General features: G+C 40.3%; 1 long non-coding RNA gene and 1 pseudogene across 1 annotated transcript in view; one reads left to right on the forward strand and one right to left on the reverse strand.

Annotated features, from left to right (window-relative positions):
- The window catches only part of LOC141584547 (uncharacterized), a 140,367-nt gene that overhangs the window by 103,455 nt on the left and 9,632 nt on the right, over window positions 1-27,280 (reverse strand). The window contains exon 2 of the long non-coding RNA XR_012517619.1: window positions 7,601-7,715. This is a non-coding gene — a long non-coding RNA (uncharacterized LOC141584547). The remainder of the gene's footprint in view (window positions 1-7,600; window positions 7,716-27,280) is intronic.
- On the forward strand, window positions 25,322-26,448 carry LOC101032923 (ras-related GTP-binding protein A-like; annotated as a pseudogene).

The following is a 27,280-nucleotide window of genomic DNA, read 5'->3' on the forward strand; positions in this document are numbered from 1 at the left end:
TAGAAAAATAGGAAGGCCAGGACGTTTTTGCAAGACCCCCAGCAAGGAATAAGCTGAGGGTGGCAGTTCTTACCCAGAGGCAATTAGACAGAAGTAAATACAAAGAAATATAAAAAAGTTTATCTAAAGAGCTGGTTTACTCAAGTGGTTTGAGTAAGACTTAGGTTTACCTAAGACTGACCTTTGAACATCCATGGGCACATGACTGCTCTCCACTTAGGGGGGTCAACAGTGTTATTACCCACAAATGGTATTTGCTTTAAGCCTCAAAACCTGGCCTTTAATCATTCCACAAGTGTGTTGATTCAAAGCCTCTGTCATTACATCTATATGGAATAAATGCCTGAAACACCAGCTGGTAAGGGTTGTGGCTGCTGACTCTTACAGCACCCTCCTTGGGTCTGTAAGTGGCCCAGAAGCTAAGCCTGTTCTTTCACTGGATATCTGCATCTGAGTGCATTTGTTTATCCATCACTGGGTCAGGGTCTGCTGGTTAGATATTCTCCTTCTTCTTCTTTTTAAGATGGGGTTTCACCATGATGGCCAGGCTGGTTTTGAACTCCTGACCTCAGGTGATCCACCCACCTCAGCCTCCCAAAGTGCTAGGATTACAGGCTTGAGCCACCATGCCCGGCCTTTTTTTTTTTTTTTTAATTTTATTTATTTATTTATTTATTTATTTTAGGTAGGATCTTGCTCTTTTGCCCAGACTGAAGTGCAGTGATATGATCATAGCTCATTGCAGTCTCAAATTCCTGGGATCAGGCAATCCTCCTGACTCAGTCCAAGTTGCTGGCACTATAGTCATGCACCACCATGTCTAGTTCATTTTTTAATAAAGACAAGTTCTTGCTATGTTGCCCAGTGTTTTAGTCCATTTTCACACAGCTATAAAGAACTACCTGAGACTAGATAATTTATGAAGAAAGGAGGTTTAACTGACTCACAGTTCTGCAGGCTTAACAGGAAGCATAACTGGGAGGCTTCAGGAAACTCACAATCATGGTGGAAAGCGAAGGAAAAGCAAGGCACATCTTCCCATGGTGGAGCAGGAGAGAGAGTGAGAATAAATGGGGAAGTGCCACACACTTACAAACAGCCAGATAGCATGACAACTCACTATCATGAGAATAGCAAGGGGAAAGCCCACCCTTAAGATTCAAATACCTCCCACTGTGCCTCTCCCCCAACACATGGGGATTACAATTAGAGATGAGATTTGGTCTCCAACTCCTGACTTCGTGATCCACCCACCTCAGCCTCCCAAAGTGCTGAGATTACAGGCATGAGCCACCGTGCCCAGCCTAAAGATGAGATTTGGGTAGGGACACAGAGCCAAACAATATCACTCCGACTGCTCTCAAACTCCTGGGTTCAAGTGATACTACCACCTCAGCCTCCCAAAGTGCTGGGATTAAAGATATAAGCCATCATACCTGGCCTATGCTTCTAATTCTAAACGTATGCATGTGTAGAAAATAATAATCCTGAAACTTTCAGAAATCCCACAAATTCTGGAGATGAGAGTAAGTATGAGCCATTCACATTCTAAAGGCCTGGATCAGACCTTAGAGTCCTAGGACATCTGAGTGTAAGCTAAGCAACTGACATCTCCCAAGTGAGCTGCTATGGTTTGGATATGCTTTGCTCAGCTCTGCCAAGTCTCATGTTAAAATTTGATCCCTAGAGCTGGAGCTGGGGCATGACAGGAGGTTTTCAGATTGTAGGGACAGATCCCTTAATAAGATGTTGAAAAGAGCCTGGTACCTCCTCCTATCTCTTGTTTCCTCTCTTGCAATACGATCTCTACATATTATGAGCAGGAGCAGCCTGAAGCCCACACCAGAAGCAGATATTGGAATCATACTTCTTGTACAGCCTAAAAATCACAAGCCACATAAACATTTTTATTTATAACATACCAGCCTTAGATATTCCTTTACAGCAACACAATGTACTGAGATATAAATTTGGTACCAGGAGTAGGGTTTCTATAAACATACCTGAAAATGTGGAAGTGGCTTTGGAACTGGGTAATGAGCACAGGGTGGAAAAGGTTGGAGGGCTCAGAAAAAGAAAGCAAGATGAAAGTTTGGAACTTCAAGGCCTTGGAAGCCCACCCACTGAACTAGTGTGGCTATTGGGAAACAAAGTCAAAGGCGATTGTTTTGAGTCTTTAAGATTTAATATCTGCCCTGCTGAGTTTCAGTCTGGCCTGAAAGGGGCTTGTTACCCCTTTCTTTTGGTTGAATTATCCCTTTTGGAAAGGGAATGTTTACCCAATGTCTGTTACATTATTGTATCTTGAGAGTAAGTAACTTGAGTAAGTAAGTAATTTCATAGACTCACAGCTTGCTGTGAGTCTCAGAAGGTATTTTGGCCTTTTGGGTTGGTGCTGGAACATGTTAACACTTGTGGGCACCACTGGGACAGAATGATTGCAATGTGAGGAGGCCATAAGATTTGGGGGCCCAGGGGAGGAATGCTATAGTTTAGATAAGGTTTGTTGAAAGTATCATGTTGAAATTTGATCCCCAATGTTGGAGCTAGGACCTGATGGAAAGTGTCTGGATCATGGGCACAGATCTCTCATGAATCGCTTGGTGCTATTCTTGAGTGAGTTCTCATTCTCAGTTCCCGCAATAACTGATTGTTGAAAAGAGCCTGGCACCTCCTCTTCTCTATCTCACTTCCTCTCTTGACAGGTGATCTCTATACACCATAAGCAGAAGCGGCCAAAAGCAGATGCTGGTGCCATGCTTTTTGTACAGCCTGAAAAACCATGAGTCAAATAAACCTCTTTTCTTTATAAAGTACCAGCCTCGAGTATTCTTTTATAGCCAACAAAAATGGATGAAGACTTGAGTATTTACAGCAATTGCACACTTGTAAGAAAAACAAAACATATGTCTCCCTTCCAATCTCATCTCCATCTTTCTCAGATTCATTGGGTCTTACCTTTGGCCCACACAGGGCATAGTTAATTTTCCAAGTCTTAATTTCCCTTGGAAGGAGGCTTTGCTGGTGAAGGAAACCAGAATATGTCACCCCAAAATATGCCTAATTTACATAAAAATTATTTTGAGCTGAAGGCAATTAAGCAGCAGCAAATGCAGGAAAAGCTCTCTCTGCCCTCCCCCTTTCTTGCCTAAAGGCAGGATATAAATTCTCCTTTACTAGAGAGAGCACTAGACACTTATCAGCCTAGAGATAACACCAGAGAAAGCTGCAAACAAATCTTACTCCATTCGTTTCCTCACATATTTTTACCTTCCTACAGGCCACCCTTGGAAGACTAAAACCACTTTTCTTTTTCCTGTCATTTCTTGACAAATTTGTTGGTCTTTGTTTGAAGATGCTACATAAGCTAGAGTTCTGAGCCACTGATTTGAGTTACTCTGTTGAGGTTTCTCCTGTGTGATGTGCATTGCATGCATTGTAGTAAACTGTTTTTCTCTTCTTAATCTGTCTTTTTTGTTAATGAGTCCCAGCTAGAAACCCAAGATGGGTGGCTGGGCACGGTGGCTCACACCTGTAATCCCAGCACTTGGGGAGGCCAAGGCAGGTGCAACACCAAGGGTCAGGAGTTCAAGACCAGCTTGACCAATATGTTGAAACTCAGTCTCTACTAAAAAAAAAAAAAAAAAAAAAAATTCGCCAGGCATGGTGATGTGCACCTGTAGTCCCGGCTACTCAGGGAGGCTGAGACAGGAGAATTGCTTGAACTTAGGAGGCGGGGGTTGTAGTGAGCCAAGATTGCACCACTGCACTCCAGCCTGGGTGACAAAGAGAGAGACTCTATCTCAGAAAACAACAACAACAACAAACACACACACACAAAAACCCAAGATAGGTAGAGGTAAATTTTCTTTTTTTTTTTTTTTCTTTTTTTTTTGAGACAGAGTTTCGCTCTTGTTGCCCAGGCTGGAGTGCAATGGCGCGATCTCGGCTCACCGCAACCTCCGCCTTCTGGGTTCAGGCAATTCTCCAGCCTCAGCCTCCTGAGTAGCTGGGATTACAGGCACGTGCCACCACGCCCAGCTAATTTTTTGTATTTTTAGTAGAGACGGGGTTTCACTATGTTGACCGGGATGGGCTCTATCTGTTGACCGGGATGGTCTCGATCTCTTGACCTCGTGATCCACCCGCCTCGGCCTCCCCAAGTGCTGGGATTACAGGCTTGAGCCACCGCTCCCGGCAGGTAGAGGTAAATTTTCTTCCCCCATGCTGGTAACATGCACTGACATCCTTTTGAATGGTGGCAGCTTTGGTAATTGGGTCCAGTCATACTTCTTGGAGCCCCTGATACCTCCCTGCGATGCCATGAAGAGATAGAGTACAAATTTGCTACTTCCAGAATCTCTAATCACCATCCCTTCAAGGTCTGGAGTCTCTTTCAGTTTTTGTCCTGTCTGTTTCCTGATCTTGGAGTTCCAAAGCCCATCCCCTCTGCTGGACTGTGTTCTTTTACAAACTTTTCTTAACTCTGTAAGACAAACCCCAGATTTTCATTCACTCTAGATGTCAACTGAGACAAAGGGGTATGAGAGAGAGAAAAAAAATAGCTCTTATATTTCTTATATGCCTAAGCTGTACAAACACAACACAAATTTGTATTTCAGTGGATTATTCTGGAACATAGTAATAAGATGGGCTATATCATCTCTTGCCTCTCACCTTCACATGTACTGCTGCTTCTACCTGGAATATGCTGCTTTCCTCTCTTCCTTAACTGGCTAACTCCTACTCACTTAGAAAATTTAAACTATGTCTTAATTCATTATTTCAAAGAATCAACAAAGATTAAAGATTTCGAGAACATAAATATACTTTCATACATGATATGGCTAAATTAAGGAAAGACTGGACTCCCAAGACCTGTGAGTAAGGAGAGATGTCCTTTCAGGGATTCCTACTTCCTTCCTGCAACATTCGCTTTTTTTTTTTTTTTTTTTTTTTTTTTAAAGAGATGAGGTTTTACCATGTTGGTCAGGAGGCTGGTCTTGAACTCCTGACCTCGTGATCTACCCACCTCTGCCTCCCAAAATGCTGGGATTACAGGCATGAACGACCAGTCCCGGCCACAACCTCCTCTTCTTAAAGGCATCCACCTTTTCAAGGGTTGTGGGCTCCTGACCCTTTCCAGTCACCCTTTCCCAAAGTTTTCCCACAGAAAAGGATCATTAATTGCTCATTTCCATCTTACTGCAAATGTAAATCGATGTGTTAAGTCTCCTGGGGTATTCAGACTAAGCCAAGATGCTCTGATGGAATGAGAGACTTTGTTCCCATATAAAGTGATGTTAAGCTGCTGGAAAAAGGATTTTACTTATTGCAGTTTAATATTAAGTGACTTTGGGCCTGCCCTAAACCCTCTCTATCAGTAAAATAATGCTGCATGTATTCTGATTTTTCCAATAATTACTTTTGAAACTAAGTGAAATAATGTATCTGAAAATGTCTATGAACTATAAAGTATTACATAAATGCTAGTGCTATTATTAGTGAGTTTTACCAATTAAATATCCATTGGCATTCAAGACAAATCTGGAGATCTTTTATTCATAATGCCTGGATTTCAGTTGCTGCATTCTGTATAATTCCATGTAGATTTAGAGAGAGTTTGACTAGTTTCATAAAGAAAGCATATTTCTTTAACAATAAAATACCTATGTCTTGCAATAATTTTTCTTGTAATCTTTTTCAAAATTCTTTTGTCTCAGAGGGAATATTCTATGTCGTTCTTACTTCTGTACTAGAGAGCATTTTATTTTTCTATATAAGTTAAAATTTTTTTCTCTCTGCCTCAAGAGCTATTTATTAAAATAACTCATTTCCTCATTTTCAATGAAAATGAATTAGATCCACCACTATCTTTTAATTAATTAGGGGGAAAGATTTTACTTATTATTTCTTACAGTTGAATTACACTGATCTCTAGAGTCTGTGAAATTATGAAATTCAAACTTAAAGCTGCTGGAACTTAAAATGTTCTGAGCTATGATAGAGATGGTGGCTATGCAGTCTGAGTCACGTGGCATGCAGCTGCAACTTCTGACTCTTTTTTTCCTGTAAATAATTATGACTAAAGAGTGCCAGAGATTAGAGCTTCTCAGATCACAGTCCACCCATCCTTAGGAATAAAATGATCTTCCTCAGAATGTAACAATCTATAATCAATCAAATCACAGTAACATATGCACTGGTCTCATATGAAAGATGCAATCTGCTAAACTTTCTCTTTCTGCCTATGTAAGTGAAACTTTACCTTCCCCACTTTAAAATACTAATCTCATTTGTCTGGGGTTGTGTCTCCTGGATGGCTACCCTTAAGTGTTGCACTGGAATAAATGCTATACTCAATAATCTTCTGAGCACGGCAAAAGAAACAGTCAGTAGAGTGAATCGGCAACCAACAGAATGGGAAAAAATTTTTGCAGTCTACCCATCTGACAAGGGGCTGATATCCAGAATTTACAAAGAACTAAAGCAGATCTACAAGAAAAAAACAAACAAGCCCATTCAAAAATGGGCAAAGGATATGAACAGATACTTTACAAAAGAAGACACACAGGAGGCCAACAAACATATGAAAAAATGCTCATCATCACTGGTCATCAGAGAAATGCAAATCAAAACCACATTGAGATACCATCTCACACCAGTTAGAATGGCGATCATTAAAAAATCGGGAAACAACAGATGCTGGAGAGGATGTGGAGAAATAGGAACACTTTTACACTGTTGGTGGGAATGTAAATTAATTCAACCATTGTGGAAGACAGTGTGGCGATTCCTCAAGGACCTAAAAATAGAAATCCCATTTGACCCAGCAATCCCATTACTGGGTATATATCCAAAGGATTATAAATCATTCTACTACAAGGACACGTGCACACGAATGTTCATTGCAGCACTGTTTACAATAGCAAAGACTTGGAACCAACCCAAATGCCCAACGATGATAGACTGGATAGGGAAAATGTGGTACATATACACCATGGAATATTATGCAGCCATCAAAAACGATGAGTTCACGTCCTTTATAGGGACATGGATGAACCTGGAAACCATCATTCTCAGCAAACTGACACAAGAGCAGAAAATCAAACACCGTATATTCTCGCTCATAGGCGGGTGTTGAACAATGAGAACACATGGACACAGGGAGGGGAGCACTACACACTGGGGTCTGTTGGGGGGAAATGGGGGAGGGGCGGGGGGTGGGGAGGTGGGAAGAGAGCATGGGGAGAAATGACAGATACAGGTGAGGGGACGGAAGGCAGCAAAGCACACTGCCATGTGTGTACCTATGCAACAATCTTGCATGTTCATCACATGTACCCCAAAACCTAAAATGCAATAAAAAAAAAAATAAATTAAAAAAAAAAAAAAAATCTTCTGAATCTCATTATTTAAGATTGACAAACTTTAAGTCAAAAACAAAACAAATAAAACTACATTTTTCTGCGATATCGAAGTTGTACCGTTCAATCATTGGTAGCACACATTTAGTATTTCCTGCCTATCACCAAGGCACTGTATCTTTCCTTTGATCAGATCTTATGAATTTGGATGATTAAAAATAATCATTGCTTACCCATATTGAAAGTTTATTTAAAGATCTCCAAGCAGCTTAAGCTTTCCTCTTACTGGTTCTTGTGGAGCTCTTTTCCCCTGAAGTTATAATTTTGAAAAGTTGGTAGTGAATTACTCTAAAAAAAAAAATACAAGAATCTGTAAATGTATTTTCTACTAAAGTGATATATACTAGGCAAGAGTATGGCTGCTTACGTGGTTAGGTAATACCCTCTGAAACCAAATCAAATGAGCCACTGAGTTTTTCTCACAATGATACCCTTAACCATAATCAATCATTTTTCTTTCTCTTTCTAAAATTTGTATTTATTTACTTGTTTATTTTTGAGACAGAGTCTCACTGTCACCCAGGCTGGAGTGTAGTGGTGCGATTTTGGCTCACTGCAAGCTCCACCTCTGGAGTTCAAGTGATTCTCCTAGCCTCAGCCTCCCAAGTAGCTGGAATTACAGGTGTGCATCACTACACCCAACTAAATTTTGTATTTTTAGTAGAAACAGAGTTTTACCATGTTGGCCAAGCTGGTCTTCAACTCCTTACCTCAAGTGATCTGCCTGCCTCAGCCTCCCAAAGTGCTGGGATTACAGTCGTGAGCCACTGTGCCCGGCCAAACAATCATTTTTCAAACTCAACCAACTGACCCCAAGGGACTCTTTATGTACTAAATAGCTCAGATTGTCAGAAAGTAAACTACAGGTCATGAGTCAGCATATTTAGATTCTGAAAGTCTTGGCCATTTTTCTCAATTATTCATTCACTCATTCATTTAATAAATATTTTTGACCATCCATGTGAAAGGCACCCATTTGGATGAACAAGTGCCTGAGCTAAGCATTCAGGTAAATAAAAGAAATAGGATTCCCTGCTTTCATGGAAATTACAATCAAGTGGAAAGAGAATAAACAATATATAAAACAAGATAGTCACGAAGGATGCTAATGAGGGAGACTGAATGGCACATGAAGAGAGGGTGACTAATTTAGATTGTATGGCCAGGAAGTGCCCGAGTACATAAAATTTGTCTGAAGATCTGAAGAATAAGAGAGAGCCTACCAAACAAAGAACTAAAAAAGGAATGTTCCTGACCCATGGAACAGAAACATAACCCTCAAAGCAGGAAACGGCTTGGCCTTCTCAGAATTTCTGCAAGAAGCCAGTGAAGTCACCTTGCAAAGATTATAACACTAGGAGAAGTCTAGTCTAGCATGGCTGACTCCATTCTTGCTTCTAGTCTCACAGGCTGGCTGTCCTCACTCATTCCTGGGGATAGACCAAGCTCACCATGGGAGGGATTCAGTTTATAGTTTAACTTTGAAGAAAGAATGATAATAGTCCCTCCCTAAAATTGACATTCTCTTTGTCTGGAAAGGGAAACCACCTTTGTAAGTCTAATGAAAAGCCATAAGATTAGGATTATGGGAGAGGCCTGATTTCTGCTAAGATGTAGACATAGCTTGCCCTTCTATAATCATTTTACTGTGCTAGAGATCACAAGATTTACAACTTCCCAACTGCTTCTAAGATAACATCACCATTACAGAAATTAAGGTCTTTTGAGATATTTTTCAGACTTCTGTATTCTGCTGACTGACTCCACCCAGACCCATGACTCATGACTCAACTGGTCCTGTGGCTTCCACACAGAGGCTGGCTCAGTGCATGAGAATCGTTTTCCACATCACTATGATTTCATTCCCTACCAATCAGTAGCACCCCTTTCCCAGCTCCACGCCTGTAAAATTATCCATAAAACCATTAGCCTCTGAGTTCTCACGGAGGCTGATTTAAGAAATAAACTCTCATCCTTCTGCTTTGCTAGCTCTGTATTTTTAAAACTCTTACTCTACTGTAATACTGCTGTTTCAGTAAATTGGCTGTATCTGCACATTAGGCAGGAAGAACCCATTGGGCAATCACACCATGTGTGCAGCTTCGTAATTGGAGGTGAGAGTGGTAGGACATAAAGTTACAGACAGAAATAGGGCTACATCATGAAGCTCATAAAGATCAAAGTAAGGGGTTTGGCTTTTCCTTCAAGTAGGAGAAGCAGCCACAGGAGTCTCAAGTTGTGGAGTTACAGGGTCTGTTTACATTTACAAGACCACTTTGGCTGCTCTGTGTAGAATTATAAAACTGCAAAAGGGCTGGGCGTGGTGGCTCAAGCCTGTAATCCCAGCACTTTGGGAGGCCGAGACGGGTGGATCACGAGGTCAAGAGATCGAGACCATCCTGGTCAACATGGTGAAACGCCGTCTCTACTAAAAATACAAAAAATTAGCTGGGCATGGTGGCACGTGCTTGTAATCCCAGCTGCTCAGGAGGCTGAGGCAGGAGAATTGCCTGAACCCAGGAGGCGGAGGTTGCGGTGAGCCGAGATCACGCCATTGCACTCCAGCCTGGGTAACAAGAGCGAAACTCCATCTCAAAAAAAAAAAAAAAAAACTGCAAGAATGGAAATAGGAAAATAATGTAAAATTACTGCAATGACATACAAGGGAAATGTTGGTGGCGTGGACCAGTGTAAGAGCAAGGTAAAGACAGAGAAGTTAATGAATTTGTGATACATTTGAAGATAAAGCCAATAGTTATCAAAATATTAAATATTGAGGAGAGAATGAGGGAAAGAGAGAAACCAAAGATATTTCCTAAATTTTTTAAACTTAGACACTGTGTTGGTAGCATGTCATTACTGAGATAAAGCTAAGGGAGTGATAAGTTTTGATGAAAAATCAAAACTTTTTTGAAAAGTAGGAACCCAGGAAAGAGAAAGTAATATACCAGAATAATATAGCTATCAGGTTGGAGAATAAAATATATCAATCAATGTTAGCTAAACTACAATTAAGCAGGAAAGAAATGTGATTCTTCTAGAGATTACCTTTTTTTTAATGCACAGAAGGCTAACAAATAGGCACAAGTTCTTTAATGGGCCACAGCTTATAGAGTACAATGACCGTATTTACTCTACAGAAAGTTTGGTGTCTTGTCCGTCTTTTATAGGTTCCATGGCTTAGCAAAATGGTGAGTATAGATGATGGCTGAATAGATACGGATTAAGTTTGATTGTACTTCTTGTTATTCAAAGTCTGTTATTTTGTCTATTTTTTCAAATAGGCAAATCTCTCAATAAAAATGTCACTTTTTCAATAAGCTTTTACCAGGTGATGCAATGAAACCTAGATCCACAAGTGAATATCAATCAGGAGTTGCACAGATGAAGAATATTTCTCTCTGGAAACCATAAGAACTAGTGCTATAATTAATCTGACTGGATTCTAGGGACGATGAAGTGAACACAGATCACTGGGAAGTAGAAGATAAACAAGAAAATATATTCTTTGCTATACAGTTATAATCTGGGAGTTTGTGGTTTCTGATAACTTCTCAATCCATTTTACACTTTTATTAAACCTATGTTATTAGAGCACAAGTTATTAGCCTTAGATGGATCCTGTTGTTCATTGCAAAACGTGGCCTTCAGGTAAATGCTAATATGGCTTCTAAAGCTTAATGTCACCAGTGTCAGATTTTTCTAGGCAGCAGTTCAAAAGGTGTGACATTTTCTGAGTTGCCCCGGAGAAACTGCCTCTTTAAAAGTGCATCTGCTGCCAGAATGTGGCACTTTCAGTAGCTAGATTCATTTCAACAAACACTGAATGTCTACTATATACTAGGCATGCTGATATAGGGAGAAAAGGAGTGCTTGCCTTTGAGACAATAGAGATAGTAAGTAGATCTAAAATAATCAAACCCTAATCCCAACCTCTCCCCACTGTTTAGTGGCAAAATAGCATAGCAAGGACAGGTAACATGAGAATATAAAGCAAGAGCCCATTAAGAGATCCTGAGAGCACAGAAAGACTTCCTGGAAGGGGAGATAAAGCAGCTGAGTTTTCAGACATGAGTCAAAATTATGGAGTATATATTTCTGACATCTATCAACACCATCTGTTAATAGTCTATTGTCTCATATTTCTGGAATTTATATTGTGTCATCTTGGAACAAAAAAAAATGTAAATATAATCATCCCTTGGTATACCCCTGTGGACACCAAAATCCTCAGATGCTGTCACTTATATAAAATGATATTTGCTACTAACCTACACACATTCTCCCATATACTTTGAATCACCTCTAGAGTACTTATATTACCTAATACAATGTAAATGCTATGTAAATAGTTGTTATACTGTATTATTTTTTTAGTTTGCATTATTATTATTGCAACCTTTTTGGAATATTTTCACTCTGTGGTTGTTTGAATGAATCCATGGTTGGTAGACATGGAACCCACAGGCACACAGGATCTACTGTATAGACCCAGCATGAAATTGTATGATGGCACTCAGCTATAAGGTAGCCATCCCAGTGATCCATAACGTGTTTGTATCAGTTGATTTTTCAGATTATCATATTATTAGCAGGCACCCAGGACTGGTCTAACAGTTACAGAATGAAAATCAGAAGGTCTAGTTATCCATAAAGGACTTCCTACAAAAGTGCCTTTTAAAAAGAGGCTCTGGGCCTGGTAGGCAGTGTCTTAGAGATAGGTAGTCTAATTGCAAGTTTAATTGCGTAATTTCTTCAGTGAAAGGAAAATTGATTCTATGATTCTATGAGCCTATGAAAAATAAGGGCACTAAATAATTACAATGAGGAGATATGGTAAATCCAAGGGAGAATACTCCAAATTTATTATATCTTATTATCAGTTACAGCTGTATACAACAAGGCTAATTGCAAAGTGCTTAGGGTAAAGAAGATGGTAGGTTGACTTTAGGAAAACTATCAATGAGTTGTTATATCTCTATTGATTTTCTTGCAGGAGTTTGGGAAGAAAGGAGAGTAAAAGGGCTGGGGGAAGGAATAAATGTAGAATCAAGCAAAACTGAGAGAATCCCATAAGAAAGACCAAGTTGCAATTTGTCTGATTTATGCAGACAAATTCAGCTGGAGCAAAGCAGATGCAAAGATTCAATAGAAACTTAAATTTATGTGTAGGGTGACTTCTCTGAATGGGAGCCCAATTTGAAACCCCAGAATCCATATCCACAATTTAGGGTTCGTGCCATCATAATCTGATGCCTGCTATTTTTATGGTCGTGAATTTGGAAGCTTCTGAGAGGTAGAGTAAAATGTCAGAGGGGTCTTTTCAGCTCAGAGACCCCTTCCTCCAAAGAGAAAGCTGTTTTTATTTCTCTTCTATTCTACCTATTAAACCTCTGCTCAAAAAAAATAAAAATAAAATAAAATAAAAAATAAAATAATGACAGAGGTTGTTTGCAATACATAAAGAGTGTCTGGAGAAAAGACATGGCAGTTACTTTGGTCCAGGATTTTCATGATCTTTCTTTTTCATGTACCTCTCACAGTAATATACAATTTATCGATTCCCCCTGGGAACTTTTAAATCACTAGGTAATTTTTATGTACTAAGCTTATATGTGTATGTTATATATAATTTATACATATATGAATTATAAAGTTGTCTCAGTGATCAACTTTAATCATTCCTGATTGAGAAAGGAAGAGGACCCCTTTGTCTTTGTAAATTTATGTCTTGCTTTTAGGTAAATTAAGGAAGGGCAGAAAGCTTTTCTTGTATCTGCTTCTTCTCAAATGCTGTCAGCTCAAAATAATCCCTATGTCAAAGGAGTATATTTTGAGGTGGCATATTCTGGTCTCCTATGATTATAAAATCATAATTACATTTTAAATTGTCTTAATTTATAGTTATGTTTTCCCTACATATACATACAACAAAGTTAAGGAGGATGAAACCTCTAGGGGTCAAATCAAAACATACTTCTAAAAGATTTATTCCTTTCATACATAAATTTAGTCACTTACAGGATGTGTGGAAAGACAGGTCATTCCTGACTATTCAGAGATCAGAGTGGACCTTCTTCTGAGTTTTCATAATCAAATTCCTAGACTTATAATACATAATACAAAAGTGGCTACTTACAAAATTAGTCATCAAACAACACAGAATCCTCTCTGCCTCACATTAGCCTTTATACTTCTCATTGCTTAAAGCACCAGGACATTATGATATAAAATACTATGCAAACCAAATTCAAAGTGAAAATGCAAATATTGCACAAGATGCAAACTTTCTTAAAGTCATTGAAAGTGATAATGGAGAACTATTAGCATCAGAAATAGAAACAGCTAAAGAGAAAAGCAAAAGCTATGATAACAAGTTAGGAGCCTCAAAAGATAACAATTTGAATATCAAAAGATTAAGAGAGGCCCTTAAAAAAATGGGGATTAAGAATGCCACCTCGGCAGGGCGCGGTGGCTCAAGCCTGTAATCCCAGCACTTTGGGAGGCCGAGGCGGGTGGATCACGAGGTCGAGAGATCGAGACCATCCTGGTCAACATGGTGAAACCCCGTCTCTACTAAAAATACAAAAAATTAGCTGGGCGTGGTGGCACGTGCCTGTAATCCCAGCTACTCAGGTGGCTGAGACAGGAGAATTGCCTGAACCCGGGAGGCGGAGGTTGCGGTGAGCCGAGATCGCGTCATTGCACTCCAGCCTGGGTAACAAGAGTGAAACTCCGTCTCAAAAAAAAAAAAAAAAAAAAAGAATGCCACCTCTTACTATAAAAACATTGTTTTGCAATGTTACATTCCCAAACTATGGAATTTTTTCATTCATTCTAAAAATCAATATATAATTGCAGTTATAAACCAAATATTATTTTCTTTTTTCTTTTTTTCTTTTTTTTTTTGAGACGGAGTTTCGCTCTTGTTACCCAGGCTGGAGTGCAATGGCGCGATCTCGGCTCACCACAACCTCCGCCTCCCGGGTTCAGGCAATTCTCCTGCCTCAGCCTCCTGAGTAGCTGGGATTACAGGCACGCGCCACCAGGCCCAGCTAATTTTTTGTATTTTTAGTAGAGTCGGGGTTTCACCAAGTTGACCAGGATGGTCTCGATTTCTCGACCTCGTGATCCACCCGCCTCAGCCTCCCAAAGTGCTGGGATTACAGGCTTTGAGCCACCGCGCCCGGCTACCAAATATTATTTTCAATTTTATTTATTTTCACAATTTTAATTTCCTTTTTCAAGCTAAAGAGCTATCAAATATTTTAAACTCTTCTTGTCCTTACTTCTCCTCTTGTTCCTTCTTTTCCCATTCACCTTCTGAAGTATTTATATAAAATTTTGGCGCAGTGGTTAAGAAGGTCCACCTTAATTGAGCTTTTCCCAGTATCAAACAGTGTCAGATCATGGAAATCTTCTGTGCAAAAATCAGAAAAAGGAATCAGCCAGAGCCATCTCCAATCTCAATATTTGGAAAAGGACGAAAGCAAGATACCTTTGGGACAGAAATAATTACACTTGCTCCAAATTCTGTGGCCTTTTCTCAGTTCTCAATCCCTAAGCTGTCTTATCACTAGAGGAGAAAGTCTTCTAAAAAGAAAAATATAGCCAGTAAAAATTTTCAGTCTATTTCTCCCTGCACCATCTTCTTCACCTAAAATCCCAAGTCTTCTTTAAAATGAGGGTTTTTCGAGCCTAAATAATATTCCTTCTATGGCTCATCCTTGAATAGTTTTCTTTTTATTATTATTTTAATAGAGATGGGGTCTTGCTATGTTGCTCAGCCTGGTCTTGGACTCCTGAGCTCCAGTGATCCTCCCACCGTGGCCTCACAAAGCACTAGAATTACAGATGTGAGCCATCACTCTGTTTTCATCTTTTATATCAACATCTTGGATGATCTCTTAGGTGATCATGCTACTCCATCCAATCTCCTAAATAGGAGTAGTTGTTTCTGAAGTGCTTGCCCTTCCTTTTCTGCATACTTCCTCCTAAAATGTCCTAGAACTCAGGGATCATGCTTTTGAATTGCTTATTTATCAACTGGTAAACAGGTACATTTTAGAGATCTTTCTAAATACTTTCTGACCAAAACAACAACAAAAAAATCCTATTTTCTCCATGAAAATCACGTTTTTAACCAATCTAACATGTATAATGTACAAAATCTCAGGAGAAGTCATTTCTTATTGTATTACTACTCTGTGGTGAATTAAAACAAACCTTTTATTTTAGGCTTGAAACTTGATCTCTTCCCTATCCAATGTATTATTATTTTTTAAAAAGTCTAGGCATCAGAGAACCCCACTGCCTGAATAAATTTTCAGTCTCTTCCTGGCTTGAGTAATTGAAAGGGGTATATGACTGAACAGCCTTGTTAATTACGAGTCAGCCAAGGCCTTCCATAAAAGTGAGGAATAAAAAGTATTGGTACACAACTTCCCAGTTTATTTTAATGAACTATAAATAATTAGTACTTGATCTTTTTTTCATCTCTGATTCTAGAATACATGCATAATAGACATGAATATTAGGCATAAATTTTAGGCTATGTTTGAATCTTAAGAAGCTAGTTTGGAAACTGTAGTCTTCAGATACTTTACAGTTGATCTTAATAGGCTACTTTAAAGAAAATCTCACCAGTAATATAGCTCCAAATATGAAATGATTACTCTTTACAAAAACATGCCTTATGCAATTTTTTATTATATTTAACTTAAATAGTTATTAGGTAAAATGTGGTTCATCAACTTTGTTTAAAAAACAAATGCGCCGGGCATGGTGGCTCAAGCCTGTAATCCCAGCACTTTGGGAGGCCGAGACAGGTGGATCACGAGGTCAAGAGATCGAGACCATCCTGGTCAGCATGGTGAAACCTCATCTCTACTAAAAATACAAAAATTAGCTGGGCATGGTGGCGTGTGCCTGTAATCCCAGCTACTCAGGAGGCTGAGGCAGGAGAATTGCCTGAACCCAGGAGGCGGAGGTTGCGGTGAGCTGAGATCGCGCCATTGCACTCCAGCCTGGGTAACAAGAGTGAAACTCTGTCTCAAATAAAAAAAAATAATAATAAAATAAAAAAATAAAAAACAAATGCTTCATGATATTCTTCATTTCACTTATGCAGAATATGAGTAATGTATTATGGAAAAGGAGCTGTTATTCTTTCTAAAGTCATGTCAGAAAGCAATTTAAAAATGGCTTATGATTTTATTTTTTTGAGACAGTGTCTTACTCTGTTGCCCAGGCTAAAGTGCAATGGTGCGATCACGGCTCATGGCAGCCTTGACCTCCCAAGCTCAAGTGATCTTCCCACCTTAGCCTCTCCAGTGCCTGGGACTACAGGTGCATGCCACTATGCCCAGCTAATTTTTAAATTTTTCTTTAGTACAGAGAGGGACTTAGAATGTTGACCAGGCTTGTCTCAAACTGGCCTCAATCAATCCTCCTGCCTTGGCCTCCCAAAGTTAGAGTTGCAGGTATGAGCCACCACATCTGGCCTAGGTTTATCATTTTAAAAATAAATACACAATTTTAAAGTTATTCTTTCTGTACTTAATTTCTGTAAAATATTAATTTTCACATTTTCAACTTTTATATTTTAAAAAAGGTCAAAACTTGTAAAATAGGCTGGGCGTGGTGGCTCACGCCTGTAATCCCAGCACTTTGCGAGGCCGAGATGGGTGGATCACGAGGTCGAGAGATCTAGACCATCCTGGTCAACATGGCGAAACCCCATCTCTCCTAAAAATACAAAAATTAGCTGGGCATGGTGGTGCACGCCTGTAGTCCCAGCTACTCAGGAGGCTGAGGCAGGAGAATTGCTTAAACCCAGGAGGCAGAGGTTGTGGTGAGCCGAGATCGCACCATTGTACTCCAGCCTGGGTAACAAGAGCAAAACTCCGTCTCAAAAAAAAAAAAAAAAAAAAAAAAAAACTTGTAAAATAATGAATACTATTTATTTCAAGTCTCTGGTAGGTATTTTAATAAATAAACCATTTATTTATTTACATAGTAAGTATCACATGAAGAACATAATCTATGGAGTTACTTTAAAACCTAGAGGTTGCTGTGGAAGTACTTGGAATATCATTGTACTTCCCTTCTTTTCCATAAGCTTGGTGCCATTTTTCACCTTGAGTCTTTTCTTTAGGAAGTGCATTGTTTGGTCTCTATTGAGACTTTGTAGTCAGGGAAAAGGAAGTGTGTTGTTTGGAATTCATATTTCTCTCTCAGCAAGGTGAGGTTCTTTGTTGCTTTGACAGAATATGAAGGTCTCGATTCATGTTTGCATAGAAGTAAGCTATCGAAGTATATCATATCACCCCCAAAACTATTTTACTAGCTTTGTCACACTACAAATTGATTTTAAAATACACTTGTCTTACAAAGTACAAAACTGCATTACTTGTGTTTAAACACTGCATAGACCAAATTTAGTGTAAGCTGTTTATTTTTCATGCTTGCATGGACCACGTTGTTTGCATTTCAGATTGTCCAGTGATCTGCAATTATTTACTGCAGAAAAACTCCTGTATTTCTACAATCTGTGACTCTATAATCTTTTTTTTTTTTTTTTTTTTTTTTTGAGACGGAGTTTCGCTCTTGTTACCCAGGCTGGAGTGCAATGGCGCGATCTCGGCTCACCGCAACCTCCGCCTCCTGGGTTCAGGCAATTCTCCTGCCTCAGCCTCCTGAGTAGCTGGGATTACAGGCACGTGCCACCATGCCCAGCTAATTTTTTGTATTTTGAGTAGAGACGGGGTTTCACCATGTTGACCAGGATGGTCTCGATCTCTCGACCTCGTGATCCACCCGCCTCGGCCTCCCAAAGTGCTGAAATTACAGGCTTGAGCCACCGCGCCCGGCGACTCTATAATCTTACAAATTTAAGAATGAGTCAGTTTAACCTTATATCACAGTATAATATAAATATTTGTATGTCCTACTATAATTATATACATCTGATTTTAGTTGTACTATATAGCGGTTTTGTTCAAGGCTTACTTTAAATTTAGGTAAAGCACAACAGAGAAATGCAGGTATGTACTGCTTTATGGATAAAAATTACAAACATTTCAGCTTGTGGAAAAGAAGATGATATGTTTCTTTCATTGTCTTGTGAGGTCTATATTGGTATCCTTTATTTTTAAAAAGTTAATGAAAAATTTATTTAGAAGATGAATGGATCAAATATCCTTTAAACTGGTATCGCCACTACTTCAAAACTTTTATGGCTTGTCAACAAGTAAAACTTGACATATAAGAAATACTCAAGTAATACTTCACAATTTTTGAATAATTATAAAACACTTAGCAGAGCTAAGCTTGTCAAGATTGTTTCATCTATGAACATATCACTGCTATAATTTGATTTAAAGACACATAGTATATAAATGAGACTAGAAGGGGACATAGAGCTATGATTCTGTTGGATCCAATATTAAAGTTATCCTCTGAATGGGCAGATAAATGGTTATTTTCAATATTTTAATAAATTATCCTTAGGTATAGATTTTTTGCTGTCTCATACTGATGTTGTCCAATAAAAAAAAATGTATCTTAAGTCTTAGGGTATCTTTGTTTAAATTATAGGGATTTCTTTTTTGTCTGCAATTCACCTACTGGGACACGCTGAGCTAGATTTTGTGATTCTCGCCTAATGCTTTCACCATTTATTCTGGCACCCTGTAATTCAAGAAAGGAAATTTATTTCCTACTTGGAAATGAAATATAGAGAAGAAATTTCAAAGCAAGTCATATTATCTATTGATCATAATGGGAATTACACAAAACCTTGGTAGGTTTTTTTAAAGAAGGTATTTTTTTTTCTACCAAGGCAATTGTGCACTGACAGTTGAAATTAATAATTTTGTTTTAATTTTAACAAATGTGGGGTTGGCTCAGTACCTCTTATTTTGTTTGGACAAAGAGAAGTATAATAACCTCTCACATGTACACTTTATAGACTGCTTTTACATAGGTATTCTCATTTGATCCTCACAGCAACACTATGAGAAGGCAATTATTATTTTTTCCATTTTAAAGTTAATAAAAGGGAAGCACAGGTTGTGAACTCTATGAGGACAGGATCAGGTCAGTCTTATACGCCCCTGTAATTCCAGCACCTAATATAGCAACTGGCACATGATAAGCTCTCAGGAACCATTTGATGCATGAGATTAATTGGAAAGATTTTAGCATTAAATGGCTCTTTAATGTGAAGACTTTTTCTTCTTCCCAAGGTCGCTCCACCTGATAAAACTTTTAATGGTTTTCTAAAAAAAAAAAAAAAGTAAATGGGAGGGCCAGGGCTTGAATAAACATGTTACAGCTTCAAGAACACTGCTGCCTTCATTTTTCTTTTTTTCTTGTTCATTAGCAGTTATCCCATCCTTTTTTTCTCTTTTATCCCCCCAAAATGCTTATACATTCTTTTAAAAACATATACATTTTAAAATGTATTTTTCCTTTTATTTTTAAATACTCAACATTAAAAACAGTTGAAAAACAAAGATTATTTTTCCTTTTTCTGTTCTTGGCTTTTATAATTACTGTTATCACAGCATCCACCTTCACCTAAAGCAATAAGCTGGAAACGTGAAAATCTTTGACATCAAGTCACTGAGTGTGAAAATAGAACTCTATTGAGAAGATAATATGATCAGAAAAAAATTCAGGTAATATGTTTTACCGATACGGACTGTCATTTCTTGCCTCTGGAATAAGCATGCATTTCATAGGCTGGCTAGACAGTTTGGAGGGTGAGGCAAATAGAAACCTGAAACAACTGGTACCGTAACTATGTTGCCCATCTTGTTTGGGAGCAAAACGTTTCCCCTTGGGAACAGGATGTATTGTTTTCCTGATATTAAAAAATGTAAGAAAAAAATAGAAGCCTTTAACCAGGCTTACTGAGATAAAACGAAAGATTCTATTTCAAACCTGACTCTCATAAATCTGAGCTTTCAGCAGGCACCATCTTTGCTGGCAATATCACTTTCCTAATTATTTCCAGGTTCTGGATTGCTGGGTTCTGCCTCCCTCCTTTCTTTTCGTTTCTTTCCTCCTTCCTCCCTCCTTTCTTTCATCACATCATGATGATCTAAATATAATGTGTGCAGCTACTTCACTTGCACAAAAGACACCCAGTGGGGCAGGAAATATCTCCACCTTTATACTCAGTTACATGGCTAACAAGGCATTTTCCCGGGGGCCAGGCCTCATAAATCCATAGATTTCAGGTTTGTTTCCACAGCAATCCTATATTCTGCTAAAAACATTGCATAATTAAAGACTCTTGTTCTTAAAGTTCTCAGCCACTCCAATCCTGGGACTTTCTTTGGCTGTTTTTAATCGATTCAAGTCCAGTCATGTGATTATGACATATTGATTCCTCTCTCTGCCCCTCCACCCTCTTTCTTCCTCCTTCCCATGCCTTAGTTGCTTTGGGCTTTGCTAACTCCCCGCTTAGGCAAGCATCTTATCAAGAATTTTCCCAAACCATCCTGCAAAGAAATCTGGTCTGACATGTTAAGAAAATGATTTTTTTGGCTGGGTGTGGTGGCTCACGCCTGTAATCCCAACACTTTGGAAGTCTGAGGCAGGCGAATCACGAGGTCAGCTTGGACAACATGGTGAAACCCCGTCTCTACTGAAAAAAAAAAAAAAAAAAAAAAAAAAAAAATTAGCTGGGTGTGGTAGCAAGTGCCTGTAATCCCAGCTGAGGCAGAAGGATCTCCTGAACCCAGGAGGCAGAAGTTGCAGTGAGCCGAGGTCGCAACACTGCAATCCAGCCTAGACGACAGTATAAGACTGTCTCAAAAAAAAAAAAAAAGGAAAATAATTTTTTTTTTTTTTTTTTTGAGACGTAGTTTCGCTCTTGTTACCCAGGCTGGAGTGCAATGGCGCGATCTCGGCTCACCGCAACCTCCGCCTCCTGGGTTCAGGAAATTCTCCTGCCTCAGCTTCCTGAGTAGCTGGGATTACAGGCATGAGCCACCATGCCCAGCTAATTTTTTTGTATTTTTAGTAGAGACGGGGTTTCACCATGTTGACCAGGATGGTCTCGATCTCTCGACCTCATGATCCACCCGACTCGGCCTCTCAAAGTGCTGGGATTACAGGCTTGAGCCACCGCGCCCGGCCAATAAATTTTTTTAAACTTCTGATTTCATATACTCCTCAGTTTTATTTTTCTTCAGACAGTGGGAGGAGAGGTAGATTAAATCTGTTGGGACACAGAAAACCATATCCCCAAATATGCCCCTCTGGCAAGCTGAGTGCTTTGAATAAAGAAAACTGAAAGGCCTCAGAAATAAGCCTCAGAACCAAGATCTGGCTCTGACCTTCCCCAACCACCCTGTTTCTCTTAACCTTTTCCTTGCCCAAAGTACCAGGAGAGATTCTAAGACTTCCTTATCTGACTAGGAAAGCTTCTTTCCAAAAGAAAGGCAATTGACTGGCTTCCTACAAATCCCACCAAATGATCAGGAAAGATTAACCACTGCAGAAGAAAACAGAGGGAGTTAGCATCATGCCCAGACTTTTAATCTCTTCTCTGGTGGCAGCTCCAGGAGATTACCTACAAGACTACTCGAATATTTTCACAGTTAAATTCATCCAGTCATCATCCTGCCACCTCCCCTAGAGCTCTAAGAAACCTCATGTCAGCCCATTGTTCTTGGGGTCCATTCATTTCCACTGAAAATCACTTACTACTACTCATGACTGACTATACCTCGTATTTCCCTGTCTATTTTGAAGAGGGTAGCAACAACCATCTGGGTTTTCCTTGAATCTCATTTTAAAATGGTTCCCATATTTATGTGCATTACATACATTCATATGCCTTTTCCTCCTAATGAGGGAGGAGACCCTTAAACACCTTTTAAACATCTAACACCATCTCCCCCTTTACTACCACACTGCATTTCAATAGGAGAAGTAACCTTACTGGAATGTTTCCAGAAGGCACTGTTTTTACTTAAACAAAATGAAACATCCACCTAAATCACTATACTCCACACCTACTCCATGGCCCAAGACCCTTTTACATGTAAATTCTAGAGTTGTAAGCATTTAAAAGGGCAGGGACTTTCTTTGTGAGCTCCAGCTTGGCTATTAGGCAGCTAAGCCGCCTTCCTCAGGGCCAGGCCGAATAAATCATCCCTTCCTTCCCAGGCCGAATAAATCATCCCTTCCTTCCTAGTTCGGTGTTCGAGAGGTCTGTTTCGTCGCCTTTCCTGCTTCACTATTAATCTATTTCACTGAAACTTCAGCAGGTGGAGAGGAAGCTTTCTCTCCACCTGTACAAACCTAAGTAATATTCACAAACAGCCGGAAAAATTTACTCATTTAGACAACTTAAAGGGCACAAATAATCTGGGAGGAAGCCTTTTCTTAAGAGAAAAGAGCAGTTTTGGTCTAGAAATAATGCCTCAGCATCTAAGGACCAAGCTGACTTTGACTACAGCATGTGTCTTCACCCTGTCCTCATTCATTTATTCCTATACCTATCACATCCCTGGTGCTGGCCTGGGTACTAGGGATATAGCAATGTGCAGAAAAATTCATACTTTCTTGAAGCAAATGTTCTATAAAGAAATGTAGACAGGCCAGGCGCGGTGGCTCACGCCTGTAATCCCAGCACTTTGGGAGGCTGCGGTGAGCCGAGATTGTGCCACTGCACTCCAGCCTGGCGCCTGGAGACGAAGTGAGACTCTGTCTCCAAAAAAAAAGAGAAAGAAATGTAGATAATACATCACAAAAGTTAAATACATAATGTGTGAGTTGGTGAAACATAAAAAAGGAAAAGTGGGGAGTGGGGTAGAAAGTTTTCCTCCAAAGCAGCCCCTCATGGATTTGTGATATGAATAGAAAAAGCACAATAAAACCACAAGAGCCAGTTTTGCACACTTCTGAGAAATAATGAAGGCACTGGCAGCACTACATTATTGGCATAGACACAAAAATAGGGAAAAGCCACACTCCCTGTTTTAGTAGAGCTGTGTGGAAATGGAGTACTAAGGCCGGTTGCCTCTCCGGGAGCTAAATGGACACACCCATCCCTCTCAGCGCCTGATAACTACATCATCATTCGGGCTCATTACTCAGCACCTGGCCTCCCCAGGTGCCTTCCCCACACCAACCTCTGCATACCACACCCAAGTATACACACAGCACGGAACTACGCACTCAGCACCCAGCCCGCCACTGGAAGACCCCACCAAAACTTGCCCAATAGCAGTCTGCCCTGGACGTCCCCGGCCGGCCTACCGGTAGTCCCACTCATCAACCAATAGCAGCCCACTCCGTTCGCATTCTGTCTCCCTATAACCAATGAAATTGCCTTCACTTTGTTTCCCCAATAACCAATCAATTGCCTCCACTCCCTATAGGACCCCATGCCCTGGGAAGTCAACCGCGACTTCCCTGACCCCTTTCCCAGGGACCATGGAACCTCGCCTGGGAGTTGAATAAATTGGCATTTAATTTTCTTATGATGGTCGCAGTTTCCTCATTCTAAACTTGGCAATAACCCTTACAAGTACCTAGTAAATGCAGCAGCTAGAACTTGGAGCTCATGACCTCAGAACATGCCAAGCTTTTAGCTTCTTTTCTTTTCTTTCTTTCTTTTTTTTTTTTTTGAGACGGAGTTTCGCTCTTGTTACCCAGGCTGGAGTGCAATGGGGTGATCTCAGCTCACCGCAACCTCCGCCTCCTGGGTTCAGGCAATTCTCCTGCCTCAGCCTCCTGAGTAGCTGGGATTACAGGCACGAGCCACCATGCCCAGCTAATTTTTTGTATTTTTAGTAGAGACGGGGTTTCACCATGTTGCCCAGGATGGTCTCAATCTCCTGACCTCGTGATCCACCCGCCTCAGCCTCCCAAAGTGCTGGGATTACAGGCTTGAGCCACCGCGCCCGGCCTTTTTTTTTTTTTTTTTTTTTTTTTTTTAAAGGAGTTTCACTTTTTGCGCAGGCTGGAGTGCAATAATGTGATCTCGGCTCACTGCAACCTCCACCTCCCGGGTCCAAATGATTCTTCTGCCTCAGCCTCCAGAGTAGCTAGGATTACAGAAACGTGACACCACCCTCGCCTAATTTTGCATTTTTAGTAAAGACAGGGTTTCAACATGTTGGCCAGGCTGGTCTCGAACTCCTGATCTCAGGTGATCCACCCGCCTCAGTCTCCCACAGTGCTGGGATTATGGGCATGAGCCATGACGCCCAGCCAGCATGTCAAGCTTCTGAGTCTAGGCAGTAAACATCACTATGGAGCTCAGTGACAGATCCTGGGAGGAGGGAAAGTCTGGATGCCAGGTTGTGCCAACAGCACTGTGTTTGCAACTAAATGCGAAACACGGCCTAAGATTTCCATACGGTGGTAAGGAGGGTAGACCGACATAATGGGTAGATACACTGATATGCTGGTAAATGTTGTACAATGAGCCTTCTGATTGTAGTTGTAACATATATGTTGGTTGATACTTCTATTAGAGTCAGACAGAAGTAGTTCACCAATGATGTGACTTGTTTCCCAGTTGAATACTGAAAGAACAGATCTCCAATTTTAGGCAGTGTATGGTGGCTCCCGCCTGTAATCCCAGCACTTGGGGAGGCTGAGGTGGGTGGATCACTTGAGGACAAGACCAGCCTGGCCAACACGGTGAAACTCTGACTCTACTAAAATACAGAAATTAGCTGGCCGTGGTGGTGGGCAGCTGTAATCCCAGTTACTTGGAAGGCTGAGGCACTTGAACCTGGGAGGCACAGGTTGCAAGGAGCTGAGGACGGTGCCACTGCACGCCAGCCTGGGTGACAGAGCAAGACTCCTGGGCGCTGCGCATCGGCCGCACCCTTAGCCCCAGTCTGTGGCAGCCCCGGCAGATGATGCCAAATACAGCCGCGAAGAAAAAGGTGCTGCTGATGGGGAAGAGCAGGTCAGGGAAGACCAGCATGAGATGGATTATCTTCGCCAATTATAGTGCTCACCACACCCGGTGCTTGGGGGCCACCACTGACGTGGAGCACTCCCACGTCCGATTCCTGGGGAACCTGGGGCTGAACCTGTGGGACTGTAGTGATCAGGACACCTTCCTGGAAAATTACTTCACCAGCCAGCAAGACATCTTCCGTAACATAGAGGTTTTGATTTACGTGTTTGACATGGAGAGCTGTGAACTGGAAAAGGACATGCATTATTACCAGTCGTGTCTGGAGGCCATCCTCCAGAACTTTCCTGACGCCAAAATCTTCTGCCTGGTCCACAAAATGGATCTGATTCAGGAGTATCAGCGTGACCTGATTTTTAAAGAGTGAGAGGACCTGAAGCGTCTGTCTCTCCTGCTGGAGGGTGCTTGTTTTCGAACGTCCATCTGGGATGAGACATTCTACAAAGCCTGGTCCAGCATCATCTACCAGCTGATTCCCAAAGTTCAGCAGCTGGAGGTGAACCTCAGGAATTTTGCCCAAATCATCGAGGTCAATGAAGTTCTGCTGTTAGAAAGAGATACGTTCTTATTTCCCACTACCGGTGCAAAGAGCAGAACAACGACCACGGGTTTGAGATCAGCAACATCATCAAGCAGTTCAGGCTGAGCTGCAGTAAATTGGCCTCTTCCTTCCAGAGCATGGAAGTTAGGAATTCCCACTTCGCAGCTTTCATAGACATCTTCACCTCAAACACGTAGGTGATGGTGGTCATGTCAGATACGTCAGTCCCTTTTGCTGCCACCCTGATTAACATTTGCAATGCCAGGGACCACTTGGAGAAGCTGGAGAGAGTGGTTGGCCCCAAGCACAGTCTCCTTACGCATTCAATATTCCCAAATGCTCTTTCTGAAAATGCTGAATTACCCTTTTTGTTTGTATCCTTTATTTTTAATACTCATAATGTCATGTGCTTAAAAGTGGACTGTGAAGTGTGTGCTGCTTTCTTCTTTCATCTTTCTCCCCTGCTCTCCAGTCTTTATAAACAGTGGATGCTACTTACTCAGCTACCCAGTAGAGCTTAAAGCTGGCCTTTCTGAGAAGTTGGTATGGTGTATCACTGAAGGACATGGTTCGTGTGTGTTCTGATTACCTGGTTATAATAGACATACACATCAAAGCCTTTACCAGTATCTTCCTGTATTCCATATCAGATTGCAAAGATGGAATGTTACTATTTTATCAGCAAGGTATTAAAATGCATTTATAAATTTAAATATATATACACACATAAAACCAATTTTTGTGCCTATTCACAAAACAACAGCTATAGACATGACACACTTTTTAAAAATTTTGAAATGTATTTTATTTTATTTCAAGTGTTTTTGGGAAACAGGTAGTTTTGGCTACCTAAATCCTTTGGTGGTAATTGAGATTTTGGTGCCCCTGTCACCCAACCAGTATACACTGTCCCCAGTGTAGTCTTTTTTTCTCTCACCCTACTCCCATCCTTCCTCTGAGTCCACAAAGTCCATGATATAATTATTTTGCCATGGCAGACATGACATACAACGAAGAATAATCTGTATTATTACATTTTTTTCCATCTATTATAAACAATCAATGAAAGAACATATTCAGTCTTAAGCCTTACACCGATATTCCTGTTGTAAATCCTCTCAAGCTACCAAAGTAAATGTAATCGGTATTATTACACTTTATTCATCTATGTCTAGAATAAACAATCAAGGAAAGAATATATGAAGCCCTAATTAATCCTTATACTGATATTCCTGGTGTAAATACTCCCACCATGGCTGATTTCAAGCTACCTAAGTGATGTCACTGAATGTGAAGTTGATTAAGATGTGCAAAAGCACACCATCATATACTGTATTTCCACTACAGGGATAG

The sequence above is a fragment of the Saimiri boliviensis genome, chromosome 5 (assembly GCF_048565385.1).
Source record: "Saimiri boliviensis isolate mSaiBol1 chromosome 5, mSaiBol1.pri, whole genome shotgun sequence".
NCBI lineage: Eukaryota > Metazoa > Chordata > Mammalia > Primates > Cebidae > Saimiri > Saimiri boliviensis.